Source organism: Ranitomeya variabilis, chromosome 4, assembly GCF_051348905.1.
Source record: "Ranitomeya variabilis isolate aRanVar5 chromosome 4, aRanVar5.hap1, whole genome shotgun sequence".
Taxonomy (NCBI): Eukaryota; Metazoa; Chordata; class Amphibia; order Anura; family Dendrobatidae; genus Ranitomeya; species Ranitomeya variabilis.
In genome coordinates, this window is record NC_135235.1 from 634,729,372 (window position 1) to 634,741,535 (window position 12,164).

Genomic DNA, 12,164 nt, shown 5'->3' on the forward strand with positions numbered 1-12,164 from the left:
TCTTGCAGGATGCAGTCGGACCAAGATGGCTCTGTAAACTGTGGCCTCTGTTCGCATAGCATGCAATTTGTAGCACTGGGCAGCCTGCCTGTATGTGCGTTAGCAATAGGCTGTAAACCAGATGCTCTGCATTGCCTGTGTGAACAACGCCACATACAGACTATTATCTCTTATCTTTTTGTGCACTAATACCAAACAGCCAACACTGGATTGAAAGTGGTTGTTTCATCGGTATTTTTTGCACCTGTGTGTTTGCCATCATTAATCGATTCCGCTGCACCCTGCCAGTGCATTTGGTTGGAGGCTTCAGAAGGTAAACATCTCTGCTTTTTTCTCTGTGACTTTTTTTCAATTTTTTTGAGGATTTTTAGTCCTCTTTTTGTGTCGGTGAGCTTTCACTCCTATCCTGCCCTCTGGGCTCAACCTAAATCCCATACTCTGCAAGTTTGTAGCTAAAAACTCTAAAACCTATGAAAGATCATCATTCCTTTCTGGACGGTCGTAGGGCAACGGTTCTAGCGCCAACGGTTCCGGCTGTGCCTATGCTACACCTGGACACTAAACATGCCTTTGCTACCTGGCTTCTACTAGATGTATTTCCTGCCAGAATGAGTCAAAACCCAGGCAGCTATTCGCCATGTTCTGTGGATCTCGGAAATATTCATGTTGTACGGTTAGAAAATATACAATCTTCATAACTCCTTATGGGATTACGTTTCTGGAATGTTCTAGATGGTTTCTGATGCTTCTTCTCAGGACTATATTACAGTGCTGAGGGGCTCAAGGTGTGAGATCTGTCATTCACAGCTTTTGAGACTTGGCCCCCCTACAGAGCTAGGTGTTCTATTACAGCTTCACACTGAAGGTTTTTATAATCCTATGCCAAATAAAAATGATTATATACAAAAAATTGGCCTGCCATCTCCCTCTCCACCTGTTCAGTCAAAAGAAAGAGTACCTTTTGTGCACACACCACCCTCTTATGCCGAAATACGTAAGCTACTCACCGGTAGCGGTGTTTTTCAGGAGCCCATGACAGCACCATGAGAGAGGTGATCCGCCCTTCAGGGACAGGAAACCTACTGACAAAAGGGTGGCACCTCTCTCCCGCATCAGTTGGCTTACAGAGCATGAGAGGGCCTCCCAGGTTAGTAGCATAAAATCAACTTAATATATGGTACAATTTACCACGTGGGTAGACTTAGCACTTAAAGGAAAAGACAGTGTTGACCGATACAAGAAAAAGGGTAGGGAATATAATATAAGGGTGCTGTCATGGGCTCCTGAAAAACACAGCTACCGGTAAGTAGCTTACGTATTTATTCAGTCGCCATGACAGCACCACAAGAGACTTTCAGAGAAGTAAAAAGGACTAGGGAGGGACAACTGCTTCAAGGACCCTTCTCCCAAACGTTAGATCAGAGGAGATACCGAGATATAGTCTATAGTGTTTAAAGAAAGTAGATGGAGAAGACCATGTGGCCGCCTTACAAATGTCTTCAATCAACACTTCAGATCTCTCCGCTCAGGATGTGGCCACGGCTTGAGTGGAATGAGCTTTAACACTTTCTGGGATCTCCAAGACACCTGCTGTATAAGCCAGAGATATTGCCTCCCTGATCCATCTAGATAGTGTGTTTTTAGATACTTTAAGCCCCTTTCTAAGGGTACCGTCACACAGTGCAATTTCCATCGCTACGACGTTACGATTCGTGACGTTCTAGCGATATCATTACGATATCGCTGTGTCTGACACGCTACTGCGATCAGACACCCTGCTGAGAATCGTACGTCGTAGCAGATCGTTTGGAACTTTCTTTCGTCGCTTGATCACCCGCTGACATCGCTGGATCGTTGTGTGTGACAGCGATCCAGCGATGTCTTCGCTTGTAACCAGGGTAAACATCGGGTAACTAAGCGCAGGGCCGCGCTTAGTAACCCGCTGTTTACCCTGGTTACCAGCGTAAACGTAAAAAATACAAACAGTACATACTCACCCGTCGGTGTCCTTCAGGTCCTTTGCCGTCTGCTTCCTGCTCTGTCTGCCGGCCGGAAAGTGAGAGCAGATCACAGCAGTGCTGCGCTCTGCTGTCACTGTACGGCGGCACTCAGAGCAGGAAGCAGACGGCAAAGGACCTGAAGGACACCGACGGGTGAGTATGTACTGTTTGTTTTTTTTACGTTTACGCTGGTAACCAGGGTAAACATCGCGTAACTAAGCGCGGCCCTGCGCTTAGTTACCCGATGTTTACCCTGGGTACCCGGGGACTTCGGCATCGCTCCAGCGCCGTGATTGCAAAGTGTGACCGCAGTCTACGACGCTGGAGCGATAATCATACGATCGCTGCGACGTCACGGATCGTGCCGTCGTAGCGATCAAAATTTCACAGTGTGACAGTACCCTTACTCCCTGGAAGGAAATCAATAAGGAATGATCTTTCTTCCAAGCGTTTGTAGCTGAAATATATTTATGAAGACATCTTTTAACATCCAAAGTATGAAACTTATGTTCCTTATTAGTGGGATTAGGACAAAATGAGGGAAAAACAACCTCTTGTAACCTATGAAATTTTGAAGCTACCTTTGGAAGATAAAGAGGATCAGGTCTCGCAACAACTCTATCTTCCCTAAACTGCATGTACAGAGGCTGTCTGTACAAAGCTTGTATTATCACTAATCCTTCTCGTGAGTGTAAGAGTACCGTCTCACATAACGATTTACCAACGATCACGACCAGCGATACGACCTGGCCGTGATCGTTGGTAAGTGGTTGTGTGGTCGCTGGGGAGCTGTCACACAGACCGCTCTCCAGCGACCAACGATGCCGAGGTCCCCGGGTAACCAGGGTAAACATCGGGTTACTAAGCGCAGGGCCGAGCTTAGTAACCCGATGTTTACCGTGGTTACCAGCGTAAAAGTAAAAAAAAAAAAACAATACATACTTACATTCCGGTGTCTGTCCCCCGGCGTTCTGCTTCTCTGCACTGTCTGCGCCAGCCGGAAAGCACAGCGGTGACGTCACCGCTGTGCTCGCTTTCCGGCTGGCCGGCGCTCACAGTGCAGAGAAGCAGAACGCCGGGGGACAGACACCGGAATGTAAGTATGTATTGTTTGTTTTTTTTTACTTTTACGCTGGTAACCACGGTAAACATTGGGTTACTAAGCGCAGCCCTGCGCTTAGTAACCCGATGTTTACCCTGGTTACAAGCGAACGCATCGCTGGATCGCTGTCACACACAACGATCCAGCGATGACAGCGGGAGATCCAGCGACGAAAGAAAGTTCCAAACGATCTGTTACGACGTACAATTCTCAGCAGGGTCCCTGATCGCTGCTGCGTGTCAGACACAGCGATATCGTATGGATATCGCTGGAACGTCACGGATCGTACCGTCGTAGCGACAAAAGTGCCACTGTGAGACGGTACCCTAAGAGCAACCAAGAGAGCTGTTTTCAAGGATAGGATTTTAATCGGGGCATCGATAGGCTCAAACAGAGCATGCGTTAAAGCTGAGAGAACAAGATTTAGGTCCCATGGAACTACTTTTTATTTATTGATTGGTCTAGATTTCATAACTGCCTTGAAGAACCTGACTATCCAATGATTGCTGGCCAAATTTCTATTATATAGTGCCCCTAGAGCCGATACTTGAACCCTAAGCGTACTTGTGGCTAGGCCCATATCTAACCCTTTTTGCAAGAATTCTAAAATTTGGTTAATACAGGGTTCCTGATCAATCCGTGTTTCTGAAACTGATAAGAATTTTCTCCAAATCCTGATGTAAATGTTTGTTGTAGAAATTCTTCTACTTTTAAGTAATGTATTTACCAGGCCCTGCGAAAAACCCCTGCCCCTTAGTAACGACCTTTCAAATTCCATGCCGCTAGATGTAAATTGGCCACGCGTGGATGGAGGATTGGGCCCTGGGAGAGGAGATTAGGTATTTCTGGAAGAATCCATGGCTGAGAAATGGACATCTTCCTCAGCCAAGGAAACCATGATCTTCTGGGCCAGAACGAGGCCATCAGGATTATTCGGGCCCAGTCTTCCCGTATTTTCATCAGAACTATTGGGATTAAGTTCAGAGGAGGAAACGCATAGGCGAGATTGAAGTGCCATGGGATTAGGAGAGCGTCTACTGCATACAGATTGTCTCTGGGGTTTAAGGAGCAGAATCGATGTAGCTTTCTGTTTTCTCGGTTGGCAAAGAGATCTATGTCTGGACATCCCCACAATTGTATGATCTGATTGAAGATGGATGAGTTTAGTGTCCAATCTCCCTGTCTGAGTTGGTTGCGGCTTAGATAGTCGGCCATGATATTGTACTTCCCTTTTATGTGAAGAGCTGTGAGTGATAGTAGGTGGTTTTCGGCCATCTGAAAAATACGATCCGTGACCTCCATTAATGAACCGGACCGAGTACCTCCTAGATGGTTAATGTAGGCTACGGTTACCTGGTTGTCGGAGAAAAGTCTGATGTGCCGACCCTGTAGGGGTATAAGAAAACTACTTAAAGCGCGATCTACCGCTAATAACTCCTTTAGATTGGATGACAAACTCTGTTCAGACTGAGACCACAGCCCCTGGACCCAACTACTTTCCAAGTGTGCCCCCCATCCCCTGGGGCTAGCATCTGTAGTTATTATCCGAGTTATATGATTTGTCCAGGGACCCCCCCCCCCCTACGTAAATTTGGCACATGTGTCCACCAATGTAGTGATTAAATAGATTCAGCGGACAACGAAAATTTACTGTCAAGATGAGCTTTCAGGCAACGGGAATTCTGTAAAATGTCCCACTGTAGTGTTCTGGTATGATATTGAGCCCAGAGAACCGCCGGAATACACAATGTGAGTGAACCCAATAGTGACATCGCCCCTCTTACAGAGACTGATAGATTATTAATCATTCTGGTTGCTAGTCGCTGGATACCATCCACTTCTGAATCCGGCAGATGACACACCTGCCCACTGGAGTCTATGGTAAGACCCAGAAACTCCTGAACTTTTAAAGGCTGTAGACGAGATTTTTTGAAATTAATAATCCACCCCAATTTGTGTAACACGAATGTCACCCTCTCCAATTGGTTTTTGCAATGTGACTCTGAATGTCCCACAATCAATAAGTCATCTAGGTAGGGAACTATTAATATGTCCTGTTCGTGAAGGTGTGCCATAACTTCTATCATGACTTTAGTAAAAACCCGGGGTGCAACCGCGACTCCGAAGGGTAGTGCATGATATTGTAAGAGCTGTACTGAGCAGTTTAGTGAAACCGCCACCCTAAGGAACTGGTGGTGATCTACGTGTATCGGGACGTGATAATAGGCGTCTTTCAGATCTAGGACAACCATGAAGAAATTGTTAAAGAGAAGTTTTATTGCCGTCTTTACAGATTCCATTTTAAAAGACGGGACCAGCAAAAATGTATTCAGGCCTTTCAAATTAATGATAGTATGAAAAGATCCGTCAGGTTTTTTGACCAGAAAGAGAGGGGAGTAGAACCCTTTACCTCTTTGTACCGCGGACACTTTAATCAGAACCCCTTTTTTCTGAAGTTCCTGAACTTCTGACTCTAGTGCCAATTGTTCTGCTGAAGAAGAACGGATGGGTGTTAAAGTAAATTTATCATGAGGAATCCGTTGGAACTCAAACTTTAGGCCAGTTTCAATAACGCTGAGAATCCATGGACTGTTGGAAATTTATAACCAGGCAGGATAGAAGGCTGAAGCCTACCCCCTACCTGGTCCGGCAGTCATTGAGGTTTTTTATAGTCCCGAGAGGTATTAAACATATATCCTCTACGTTTCCTTCTATTATCATATCTGGGTCTCTCTATTCGACCTTCTGCGGCTAAATCATACTTTATTGTAATCCCGTCTATAAGAGGGTCTTCCTAGGTAAGGGAACCGTTTCTTATTATCGCCCGCCTTTTCTAATAGTTCATCAAGAACCGGTCCGAATAAATGTGCCCCTTCACATGAAATGCTACACAGTTTTGATCTGGCTTGCAAATCTCCTGGCCAACATTTAATCCATAGAGCTCTATGATCTGCATTACAAAGGGCTGAAGATTTGGCAGCTAATTTAACAGAATCTGCCGACGCGTCTGACAGAAAAGCTGCTGCCTCCTGAATTATAGGTAGGGAGGATAGGATCTCATTCCTGGGAGCTTTATTTTTGAGTTGATCCTATAAGCGGTCAAGCCACACCATCAGTGACCATGCTAAGCAAGTGGCTGCAATTGCAGGTCTTAGGGATCCTGCTGATGTTTCCCAAGCCCCTTTCAGGAAAACGTCAGCCTTCCTATCTAGTGGATCTTTTAGATTTCCTAGATCTTCAAACGGAAGAGGTCCTTTTATACGCCTTCGCCACTGCTGCGTCCAGTTTTGGAGCCTTATCCCATGAGGAAGAAGCTTCCTCCTCGAAAGGATATCTCCTCTTAAATGCCGGTGGAAGAAAACCTTTCCTTTCGGGTTTTTTCCACTCCTTTGTAATCAATGTATTTATCTTATCCACCACCGGAAAAGATCTTCGGGATTTTCGATCTAGGCCTTTAAACATAATGTCCTGCATGGAGCATTCTGACTAAGTCTCCTCAAGCCCCATTGTGTTTACCGCTTTAACAAGATGGTTATCTCTATCTAGCGGCAAGCAGGAGTGAACGGACTCGGCCTCTATAGATGAAGAGGATGTCGGAAAGGAATCAGAACTCAGTTCACCAGAGTCCGAACCCAAATCCGAAACTGGGGACCTAATATGTTTGCTTCTCCTGACATCCGTTTTCTGGGACATGGATTTAATAGAACCTTTAACTTCCTGTCTAACCATATCCCTTAGAGTGGAAGTAAGGTCAGGGGCTTCCTCCTCAATGAAGAGTTGTATGCAGGGTTTACATAGCTTTCTGTCATGGCCATCTGGGAGTGGTTCCCCACATTCGGCGCACTCCCTATGTTTGGCTTTGGTGGAACATTTTCTCCCCTAACAAGGAGAGAGGGAATATAAGGAGGAACAGAAAATCACTAAGTGAACTTTCACGCAGATCACTTACCCAAATGTGCAGTGATTGGTATCGTAAACAGTGGGGGGGTCCTTCCTAGCCAGCGATGTTTTACGGCTTGAGGACTTGCGCTGCCTCGATTTTTGGGTGTTCTTGTCTCCACCAGCACGACTACTGCCACTAGATCGCCGCTGGGATATAATTCGAGGCTCCTCAATGGGTTGAATCTGCTGCTGCTGCTTGTCAGGCAGTGGTGCTCCCTGCTCCAGCGACTCCATCATCACAACGAGTCAGAAGCACTCAGCAGTCGTCAGACTCCTCATTAAATATACCCCCAAGGTACCACCCCCTGATGGGTGTCAGCAGGTTCTCCAGGTGATCTGCCCGGTACCATGTTTAAATGTTGGAGTGCCTCCCCCAGGACCACGCCCCGGGCCGACCGTAAACAGGCCCCCCCCTCCAAAGGCCCATCCGCAAACCCGCCTCCACCACATAATCGCCGGTTACCTGGATCAGGCCCGGACGCAATAGTGACGTCATCGGCTGCCGTGGTCCCACTGCGCATGCCCCGCTGCGTCATCAGGCCGCGCCGCCAAACGCGCCATCCGGACACGTCCCTTCCGGTCGCGACCGCGGTGAGCGAGCCGACGTGCGGTCGAGGAAGGCAACGCCGCCTGGCCCGATGCGCACATCATCGCCTGGCCACAGACAGGCCCCGGGAGGACCCCCGGGCGCGGCCACAGCAGAAGACACCATATACTCACCTGGTACCTGACGGCGACGGATCACTTAAGAGGCAAGCATTTAAATAAAAGCTGCCCCTCTCTGCTGACATCGACACCAGCAGTTCCCCTGCCGTGTGGTGCTTCCGGCGTCCTGGACAGGCCGAGGTAGGGGACCCCCGCTACCTGAATCGGCCTGCCAGGACTGGGTTATCTTCTTTTCTTCGACCTTCTTCATAAGGCCTGTCTGAAGAGGTTCCCTGCCAGGGACAGGAAACCAACTGATGCGGGAGAGAGGTGCTACCCTTCTATGTCTGTAGGTTTCCTGTCCCTGAAGGGCAGATCCCCTCTCGTGGTGCTGTCCTGGTGACTAAATAAAGTCCATTCCATCATTAACCCCTTCATGACCCAGCCTATTTTGACGTTAATGACCTGGCCATTTTTTGCAATTCTGACCAGTATCCATTTATGAGGTAATAACTCAGGAACGCTTCAACGGATCCTAGCGGTTCTGAGAGTGTTTTTTCGTGACATATTGGGCTTCATGTTAGTGGTAAATTAAGGTCAATAATTTTTGCATTTATTTGTGAAAAAAATGAATTTACACTAAAATTTGGAAAATTTTGCAATTTTCAAATTTTGAATTTTTTTCTGTTAAACCAGAGCGTTATGTGACACAAAATAGTTAAATAACATTACCCACATGTCTACTTTACATCAGCACAATTTTGGAAACAACATTTTTTTTGCTAGGAAGTTATAAGGGTTAAAATTTGACCAGTGATTTCTAATTTTTACAACAAAATTTACAAAACCATTTTTCTTTTTAGGGACCACCTCACATTTGAAGTTAGTTTAAGGGGTCTATATGGCTGAAAATACCCAAAAGTGACACCAATCTAAAAACTGTACCCATCAAGGTGCTCAAAACCACATTCAAGAAGTTTATTAACCCTTCAGGTGCTTCACAGCAGCAGAAGCAACATGGAAGGAAAAAATGAACATTCAACTTTTTAGTCACAAAAATGATCTTTTAGCAACATTTTTTTTATTTTCCCAAGGGTAAAAGGAGAAACTGCACCCCAAATGTTATTGTTCAATTTGTTCTGAGTACGCCGATACCCCATATGTGAAGGGGGGGGGGGGGAACCACTGTTTGGGCGCACGACAGGGCTCGGAAGGGAAGGAGCCCATTTGACTTTTTCAATGAAAAATTGGCTCGGATCTTTAGCGGACATCATGTCGCGTTTGGAGAGCCCCTGTGTACCTAAAGATTGGAGTTCCCCCACACGTAACCCCATTTTGGAAACTAGACCCCCAAGGAGCTTCTCTAGATGCATGGTGAGCACTTTGAACCCCCAGGTGCTTCACAAGTTGATCCGTAAAAATGAAAAAGTCCTTTTTTTTAAAAAAAAATTATTTTAGCCTCAATTTTTTCATTTTAACATGGGCAACAGGATAAAATGGATCATAAAATGTGTTGGGCAATTTCTCCTGAGTACACTAATACCTCACATGTGGGGGTAAACCACTGTTTGGGCACACGGCAAGGCTCGGAAGGGAAGGAGCGCCATTTGACTGAAAAGTTAGCTCAAATCGTTAGCGGACACCATGTCGCGTTTGCAGAGGCCCTGATGTGCCTAAACAGTAGAAACCCCCCACAAGTGACCCCATTTTGGAAACTAGACCCCACAAGGAACTTATCTAGATGTGTGGTGAGCACTTTGAACTCCCAAGTGCTTCATAGAATTTTATAACGTAGAGCGGTGAAAATAAAAAATCTTTTTTTATTCCCCACAAAAATAAATTTTAAGCCCCCAATTTTTTATTTTCCCAAGGGTAACAGGAGAAATTAGACCCCAAAAGTTGATCTGCAATTTTTCCTGAGTACACTTATGCCCCATATGTTTGGGTAAACCACTATTTAGGCACACGTCGGGGCGTGGAAGGGAGGGAGCTCCAATTGACCTTTTGAACGCAAGATTGGCTGGAATCAATGGTGGCGCCATGTCAAGTTTGGGACCCCCTGATGTGCCTAAACAGCGGAAACCCCTCAATTATAACTCCAACACACCCCTAACACTAATCCCAACCCTAAACATAACCCTAATCACAACCCTAACCCCAACACACCCCTAACCCTAATCCCAACCCTAAGCATAACCCTAACCCCAACACACCCCTAACCCTAATCCCAACCCTAACTAATTTCAACCCTAAGGCTATGTGCCTACGTTGCGGATTTGTGTGGGGATTTTTCCACACAGTTTTTGAAAAATCCGCAGGTAAAATACACTGCATTTTACCTGCGGATTTCCTGCAGTTTTACACCTGCAGATTCCTATTGAGGAGCAGGTGTAAAATGCTGCGGAATCCGCAAAATTGACATGCTGCGGAAAATACAACTCAGCATTTCCGCACGGTATTTTCTGCACCATGGGCACAAAGGATTTGGTTTTCCATAGGTTTACATGGTACTGTACAACGCAAGGAAAACTGCTGCGAATCCGCAGCAGCCAATCCGCTGCGGATCCGCAGCCAAATCCGCACCGTGTGCACATACCCTAATTCCAACCCTAACCCTACTTCTAGTTCTAACCCTACTTCTAGTTCTAACCCTAACCCTACTTCTAGTTCTAAACCCTAACCCTAGTTCTAACCCTAACCCTAGTTCTAACCCTAACCCTAGTTCTAACCCTAGTTCTAACCCTAACCCTAGTTCTAACCCTAACCCTAGTTCTAACCCTAACCCTAGTTCTAACCCTAATTCTAACCCTAACCCTAGTTCTAACCCTAACCCTAGTTCTAACCCTAACCCTAGTTCTAACCCCAACCCTAGTTCTAACCCCAACCCTAGTTCTAACCCCAACCCTAGTTCTAACCCTAACCCTAGTTCTAACCCTAACCCTAGTGGAAAAATAAAAATATATTTTCTTTATTTTATTATTTTCCCTACCTGTGTGGGTGATAAAGGGGGGTTTATTTACTTTTTTTTTTTTTTTTTTAATTTTGATCACTGTGATACAACCTATCACAGTGATCAAAATGTACCTCGGGAATGATTGAATCTGCCAGCCGGCAAATTCGGCGGGAGTATTGCGCATGCGCCCGCCATTTTGGAAGATGGCGGCGCCATCACTGAAGACCGCAGGCACCGGGAGGGACGCCAGGACTCGGGAGGCAAAGAGGGGGTGAAATCGGACAGCGGGGGGACGGAGGACAGGACGGGGGGACGGAGGGGAAAGAGGAGGGCTGACAGCAGCGGCAGATCGTCGCTGTGAGTCGGTCGCGGGGGTGGATCGGGGTCTCCAGCCATGGCCAATGATACTGCAGCATCGGCTATGGCTGGATTGTAATATTTCAGCAAGTTTGACTGGTGAAATATTACAAATTGCTCTGATTGGCTGTTGATAGTGATACATAGTTACATAGTTATTAAGGTTGAAGGAAGACTGTAAGTCCATCTAGTTCAACCCATAGCCTAACCTAAAATGCCCTAACATGTTGATCCAGAGGAAGGCAAAAAAAAAACCATGTGGCAAAGAGTAACTCCACCATGGGGAAAAAAAATTCCTTCCCGACTCCACATACGGCAATCAGACTAGTTCCCTGGATCAATGCCTTATCAAGGAATCTAGTGTATATACCCTGTAACATTATACTTTTCCAGAAAGGTATCCAGTCCCCTCTTAAATTTAATTAATGAATCACTCATTACAACATCATACGGCAGGGAGTTCCATAGCCTCACTGCTCTTACAGTAAAGAATCCGCGTCTATTATGCTTAAACCTTCTTTCCTCCAGACGTAGAGGATGCCCCCTTGTCCTTGTCTCAGGTCTATGATTAAAAAGATCATCAGAAAGCTCTTTGTACTGTCCCCTCATATATTTATACATTAAAATAAGATCACCCCTTAGTCTTCGTTTTTCCAAACTAAATAGCCCCAAGTGTAATAACCTATCTTGGTATTGCAGACCCCCCAATCCTCTAATAACCTTGGTCGCTCTTCTCTGCTCCCGCTCCAGTTCAGCTATGTCTTTCTTATACACCGGAGACCAGAACTGTGCACAGTATTCTAAGTGTGGTCGAACTAGTGACTTGTATAGAGGTAAAATTATGTTCTCCTCATGAGCATCTATGCCTCTTTTAATACATCCCATTATTTTATTTGCCTTTGTAGCAGCTGCCTGACACTGGCCACTGAATATGAGTTTGTCATCCACCCATATACCCAGGTCTTTTTCATTGACGGTTTTGCCCAGAGTTTTAGAATTAAGCACATAGTTATACATCTTATTACTTCTACCCAAGTGCATGACCTTACATTTATCCCCATTAAAGCTCATTTGCCATTTATCAGCCTGTTGTGAAATTGGATTCTGGGCTCCCCCGGTGGCCACTTGTGGAATTTAACTTGTGTGCATCATCCCCTCTGTTCAC

General features: G+C 45.8%; 1 protein-coding gene across 4 annotated transcripts in view; it reads right to left on the reverse strand.

Moving 5' to 3' along the window:
- Nucleotides 1-12,164, reverse strand: part of LOC143767208 (uncharacterized) — a 521,413-nt gene that overhangs the window by 28,458 nt on the left and 480,791 nt on the right. The window lies entirely within an intron of this gene.